This window comes from Microcebus murinus, chromosome 10, assembly GCF_040939455.1.
Source record: "Microcebus murinus isolate Inina chromosome 10, M.murinus_Inina_mat1.0, whole genome shotgun sequence".
NCBI lineage: Eukaryota > Metazoa > Chordata > Mammalia > Primates > Cheirogaleidae > Microcebus > Microcebus murinus.
In genome coordinates, this window is record NC_134113.1 from 83487265 (window position 1) to 83494671 (window position 7407).

The 7407-nt window shown below is 43.4% G+C and overlaps 1 pseudogene; it reads left to right on the forward strand.

Moving 5' to 3' along the window:
* The first annotated feature begins 4705 nt into the window (after positions 1 to 4705).
* LOC105882817 (keratin, type II cytoskeletal 8 pseudogene) lies at positions 4706 to 6366 on the forward strand (annotated as a pseudogene).
* Positions 6367 to 7407: the final 1041 nt, after the last annotated feature.

Genomic DNA, 7407 nt, shown 5'->3' on the forward strand with positions numbered 1-7407 from the left:
TCTGTTGAGATCTGAAACACAACCTAGTAGCTCTTTGTGCTCAATCCTGCCTCCTTCTCTTCCCCCACAATTGTCGATCTTGAAAGCACTCCCCAAAAACTTCCTGCTTGCAAATTTCTGTCTCAGAGTTTGCTCTCTGGGAGATTTGACCTGCAATATTTATAATTACACCATAACAAAAATAAATTGTAGATGACATTGCATTTCAGCTCATCTCTTAATTCTGCTAAGTTACATTTTAATCATCTCTGATTAACTTATTATCAAATATCCCCAAAGAAGATTAGAGAATATTTCCTACATTTTTCAAGTCTCCAAAAGCCTACCCAGACTATCTTTAGTCTCAAATAAATGACCTCACTTGACAGAAATCAAGGCTAAACATTATTTCCCTAACCTCCTTCCTCCCACTCCTAAATTTCTTTGTGTGCTGACGCATACTTTTCTCTTTTCTTCCTTTCTCAGATAATAAAGTGTCTCTTTCCATACCAAAGTGAATTCATACTACTTAGTTCTCTACCCTATGGCTTCCTGACTTCTTCTAAACAATTTTTCATCGAAGTTTTTAATCTTCCCATCTGAAAGTTTCCTTCCTTTTAGTTTATTAATATCTAAAACATTATTTCATTAACATCTTTAATCTCCATACCAAAGTTTCCTTTTAGTCTATAAATACCATTGCCTATTAAAAAACAAAAACAAAACAAAACCTTGAGATCTATTTTGTTTCCTTAATATGCGTCTGTTTCTCTCTTAGGGTTTCCCACTAAGCAAGGCAGGGAAATCTATAACCACTGTATCTACTTCATTTTGGGACCATCCCTCAATAAACTACAGTCTGGGTTCTGTCCATATAGTTCTCTGATAAAGTACCTCTCTGCATAACTTCCTAATAGTCAAATGGCTTTTCCTTAGTCCTTTTCTTTCTCAACCATTCTATGGTATTTTACATCATTTGGCCATGTTTTATTCTTAAAACTCTTTCCGCATTACATTTTCCCAGAAGCTGTACTGCCCAAGCTTTCTACCAAACTCTTTAACCTCATTTTCTCAGTTTCTACTCACACACTACGGGCACTCCCAAAATTCTGTTCTTGAGTCTTTCCTCTTCCAACTATAATCTTCCTCTTTTCTACTGATCCCATTTTTCCTCTTCTTGGCCTACAAAAACTATGATTCTCAAATGAAATCACCCATTTGACACTTTTCTCTTTAGCTCTAAACCACATTTTTACCATGAAGTAATATGTTAATTATTGATTTCAAAATATTAAGAGCTATTCTTTATTATGATGTGACTATTTTTATTCCCAGGAACTAAGCATTTATGCTAAATGTGCGCTGAATATTCTCAATATCTTTTCAGGACTTATTGAGATAATAATATACATTTTACCTTTGATATATTGTACTATAGCGTTAGGCTCCCAGAAAGTCAATTATTTTTATGTGCCTGAAATAAATTCTGCTTTAAGATGTATTATTTTATTGATTTACTTATTTTTTTTAATTTTATTTTTCTAGAGACAGGATCTCATTATGTTGCCCAAGCTGGATTCGAATTCCTGGGCTCAAGCAACCCTCCTGCCTCAGCCTCCTGAGTAGCTGGGATACAGCACATGCCATTGTAAGAAATGGAAATTATAACAAAAGCTCAGAGCTAACAGCTTAGTTTCTGTCCCCTCAGCTTGCTTGCTTACAATATATAGCTTAAGTAAAGTCATGATAGGCTTCGGTGGGTGCTGGGCCTCAAAAGGTGGTAACCGCAGGTCATTTCCTGATAAGAGGTTGAAAAGACCCGGGATGGGGAGAGGGAGGGCCAAACACCGCATGACTCTGCAGTAAAATGCTGAAATGAAATGCAGAGGGAAAGCCCTAACGCCAGAACCAATCAGCTGGTAAGAGGAACCAACCAGAAAAGAGATTAAATAAACTGCGGAAGACTGCAGGAGGAGGGAGGGGACAAACTACTTAAGGGATATCCGCAACCCAAGCTGGGGTCCTCCTCAGAATAGAGGCCACTGCAATTGGCGCTCTGAGACTCGGTCCCTAGCTCGAGCTAGTCAATAAAACTCCTTTTGATGATTTCAGCCTCAGTGACTCTGTCTCTTTGTTCTGTGGTACTGCGGTTTCCCGCTCAAACACCATCACACCTGGCTTGATATCATTTTATTTTTTAGCATACTGCTTGATAAAATTTTGCTCAAGATTTCAAAATCAATATGCATAAATGAAAATGACTCACAAATTTTATTGGAGCTGTCTTCACTGGGTTTTGTATTACGGTTATTCTTTTCCTATACTATGGAAAATTTTATAGACCATGAAAAGTGTTTCATAACAGTTCCAAGTACTCACCCATAACATCTTCTGAGTCTAGAACTCATTTTTTAAGGGAGTTCTTTAAAACACTAAATTTCTTCCATGGTTTTGTTACTTCCATATCAATTTTAGCTAGATAAAATATAGAAACACTTGTTAAAATACACAAGTGAGCTGGCAGAACAATAAAAAGAAATCTTAAGAGACCAAAATTTACGATTTACATGAAAGTGAGAATCAACTGGATTGATCCCTGGTGGCCATGAAATTGGGTTTTAACAGAATTAACACACAAGGGAAAGAGGACAGAGACTGGATTCTATACAAAGTGGAGAGTCAGATCAGAGAATCTGCATAAAGGGACAAGTGGGTGAATTAGGGGAAATGCCTTACAGGAAGATACAAATTATTCCATATGCTTAGGTTATAAAGATAGTCCTCTTTTTTTTTTTTTTTTTTTGAGACAGAGTCTCACTCTGTTGCCCTGGCTAGAGTGCTGTGGCGTCAGCCTAGCTCACAGCAACCTCAAACTCCTGGGCTCAAGTCATCCTCCTGCCTCAGCCTCCTGAGTAGCTGGGACTACAGGCAGGCACCACCATGCCCAGCTAACTTTTTCTATATGTATTTTTAGTTGGCCAATTAATTTCTTTCTATTTTTAGCAGAGACGGGGGTCTTGCTCTTGCTCAGGCTGGTTTTGAACTCCTGACCTTGAGTGATCCACCCACCTCTGCCTCCCAGAGTGCTAGGATTACAGGCGTGAGCCACCGCGCCAGGCCTCTTTTTGTTTTTTACCTTTCAAAAATGAAATTTATTTAAGACAGTTTTTAGACCGGGAGTGGTGGCTCATGCCTGTAATCCTAGCACTCTGGGAGGCAGAGGCGGGAACATTACTTGAGCTCAGGAGTTAGAGACAAGCCTGAGCAAGAGGGAGACCCCATCTCTACTATAAATAGAAAGAAATTAACCAAACAACTTAAAATAGAAAAAATTACCTGGACACGGTGGCGTGTGCCTATAGTCCCAGCTACCAGGAGGCTGAGGCAGCAGGATCACTTAAGCCCAGGAGTTTGAGGTTGCTGTAAGCTAGGCTGACACCACAGCACTCTAGCCCGGGCCACAAAGTGAGACTCTGTCTCAAAAAAAAAAAGAAAGAAAAAGACAGTTTTTAGTAAAAGCAAAATACATAGGTCAAAAGAAATCAATAATACTGTTAAACTGGTAGTGAAAAACAGTTTTCTGCCTTTTCTCTACTCACCCATGATTTCCTTTCTTCAGAAACAACCACTTTTAACTCTTAGCTGTTTGATATTGTGCTTTGTTCTGCTTTTTTGGACTTTTCTATATTAGGCGTGATTGACACTCTATCATTCCACACACATCTCTCTCTTTTCTCTCATCCTCCCAGTGTGATATACTGATTATTGACATAATTATGACTCACTTACATGACAAATATTATTTACAGTTAAGGAATGCAGTGTAGTTTTTGAGTTTTTATTTTTTCCTAGAGTTCATAATTAACTCAGTTTTTTCAAAATTTTGAAAAATCCACCAATCACTAATTCATCCCCATGCTCTCTGAAAAATGAAAAATCTCTAGTCCATATTCAAGTACACCGGTTACTCTACCAGTTATTCTTTTTGAGGCAACCCATCTGAACTCTCCGCCTTTAGGCATTTCCTGTTGACTTCATGCTGTCCTCCCCTACCCCTTCCCCTCTTTGTCATAGTTATTTATACTACTATTTTAGAAACTTTATGGCTACCCTGTAAGCAGTACAATTCCTTTTCTCCCTCAACAACAATCTGTATCTCTAAATTTCCCACTTTATAAGAACAACTACAACCACTCAATTTACCTTTCTTCCTTTTCTTCAACATTCCCACTTGTATTCCCAACTGTCTTTAAAACTCAGCTAATAACATTTGCATTCTACTTTGTAATTAAGTAGATAGTCCTCTTTCTTTTCTTCTAAGTATATTATATTTTTGCCTTTCACTTCTAATCCATAATCGATATGAAATGATTTTTTTGTGTGTGGCGTAAAATAAGAATTGAATTTCAACCCAGAAGCAGTTTCTGGCTCCTTCTCTAGTCTCTTCCTGGTTCGGCCCGCCTGCCTCCACTCCAGCCTCCATCCTGTCCATCAGGGCGACCCAGAAGTCCTACAGGATGTCCACCTCTGGCCCCCCGGGCCTTCAGCAGCCTCTGGCACATCAGCGGGCCCAGTGCCCGCATCAGCTCCTCCGGAGCGGGCAGCAGCAGCAGCTTCCGGAGCGGCCTGGGCATGGGCATGGGCCTGGGTGGGGGCCATGCCCGGGCCGGTGGTGTGGGGGGCATCACAGCCGTCACGGTGAACCAGAGCCTGCTGAGCCCCCTCAATCTGGAGGTGGACCCCAACATCCAGGCCGTGCGCAACCAGGAGGAGGAGGAGATCAAAACCCTCAACGACAAGTCTGCCTCCTTCATCGGACAAGGTGCGGTTCCTGGAGCAGCAGGACAAGATGCTGGAGGCCAAGTGGCGCCTCCTGCAGCAGCAGAAGACGGCTCGGAGCAGCATGGACATGGGCATGTTGGACAACCACATCAGCAACCTTTCGGCGACGGCCGCACGCACTGGGCCCGGAGCAGCTGAAGCTGGAGGCGGAGGGCTTGGCAACACGCAGGGGCTGGCGGAGGACTTCAAGAATAAGTACGAGGGTGAGATCAACAAGCGTGCAAGAGATGGAGAACGGATCTGCCCTCATCAAGAAGGATGTGGGTGAAGCTCACATGCACGAGGTGGAGCTGCAGTCCCGCCTGGAAGGGCTGACGGACGAGATCGCCTTGCTGAGGCGGCTGCACGGAGAGGAGACCCGTGGGTTGCAGAGCCCCAAGTCTCGGGCACACCCGTGGCCCCGTCCACGGGCAACAGCCGCCCCCTGGACGCGGGCAGCCCCATCGCTGGGGTCCGCGCCCAGTACGAGGACATCGCCAACCGCAGCCGGGCCGAGGCCGGGGGCATGTACCAGGCCGCGTAGGAGGGGGAGCCGGAGGTTCTGGCAGAGAAGCACGAGCATGGCCTGCGTCCCACGGAGCCGGGGATCTCCGACATGAACTACAGCATCAGGCGGCTCCAGGCTGAGATCGAAGATCTCAGAGGCCGCAGGGCTTCCCTGGAGGCCTCCATGGCGGACGCCAAGCGGCGCAGGAAGCTGGCGGTTGAGGACACCAAGGCCAAGGCGGGCGAGCTGAGCGCCGCCCTGCAGCGAACCAAGCAGGACATGGCGCGGCAGCTGCGCGACTACCAGGAGCTGATGGACGTCAAGCTGGCCCTGGACGTCGAGATCGCCACCTACCGCAAGCTGCTGGGGGACGAGGAGAGCCAGCTGGAGGCCGGGATGCCGAACACGAGCATCCGCACGAAGACCGCCAGCGGCTTCTCAGGTGGGCTGAGCTCGGCCCACGGGAGCCTCGCAAGCCCGAGCCTCCTCGCAAGCCCTAGCCTCGGCCGCGCCCTGAACTCCTTCTCGCCCAGCTTCGCCTCGGGTGGGAGCCCCGGCTCCTTCAGCCGCGCCAGCTCCTCCAGGGCTGCGGTTGTGAAGAAGATCGAGACCCGCGATGGGAAGCTGGTGCCCGAGTCCTCCGATGTCCCGCCCAAGTGAGCCGGGGCCCCTGCGGCCCCTCCAGCCTACCCCCTCCCCTCGAGTGGCCGCCAAATAAGCCTGTTGGGGGAGGCAACTGTGCCAGGGAATATAGGGGGACAGGAGACCCGCCTAAGGCTCAGCCTCAGCCCCCAGCCCACCCTTGGGGAGAGTTCACTGCCTGGTATACCCCTCTTACTTGTGCCCCCAACTTAAAACCAACTCAACTGCTGTTTCCAAAATAAAGCCTCAGCTAGCTCTGCCAACCAAAAAAAAAAAAAGAAAAAAAAGAATTGAATTTCATTTTTCACACATCTCTTCCTTTCTAGAGAATAAAGCCCCAAATTGTTAGCATACCATTCAAGGCATTTCATGATCAAGGTCCACTTCCTTTCCTGTTATCTCTGACTGCCACCCTGTGAATCCTTGAATCAGATATACCAAACTACTGGCAATTCTTGAGAATGTGAAATTATTAAAAAGGTAAATCTATATTTGTAGATAATACAACTGTACACCTAGAAAATCCCCCAGAATTATTTGAAAAACATAAAATTAATGAACATTTAGAATAATCATTAAAATGTTTGCATCCATGAAAATGTTTGTAAGAATACCAAATTATATGAGATATGCTTATAATATAATATTAACTGATAAAAACGGAATTCAAAATTATACCTACCATATGGTTTAGTCTAAGTTTAAAAAAAATGTACATATGAAATAAATGTTAAAGAAATATACTAAAATGTTAACATTAATGGTCATTGTGTTTAGGAGGAAAAATTTTTCCATTATTTCCAGGTTTTGTAAGTTAGTTTCATAATAAAAAGTATTAAATAAACCATTTAATATTTGCACATAAATATCAATACAACTTATCCATGATTCGAGAGGTTCCACAAAATTTCAATGCCTTGATAAACAGGGACCTTAATTTTACATTGGTCATAACTATTAAAACAATGAAACATTCATTTAGAAATATTAAGTGTTTATGCCTAGAAAACACCAAGGTTCATTGTCACTGCAGTTATAAGACTCAGTAATAAAGAGATTAGGGGAAAAAATCTGTCAAGGTAGTATAATTTGTAACATAATATAAAAATACCATTTATTGTGCTTTTTTTTTTTTTTTTGAGACAGGATTGCACTGTGTTGCCCAGGCTGATCTCAAACTCCTGATCTCAAGGTATCCTCCTGCCTCAGCCTCCCCAAGTGCTATAGGTACAGTGTGAGCCACCACAACTGGCCTTTATTGTGTATTTTCTCTGTTATACCTAGGTGACATGCTAATTACTTTGAATATATTATCTCATTTTTAATCCTCAGAGTAACTCTATGACATAGATATCATCATTCACAGAGGTGGTTAAGAGCGTATCATCTACACAAAGTAGAACCAAGAAAGTAAATTTGTTGATGAGTCCTAAACTAAATTCTCAGATAATATGTAT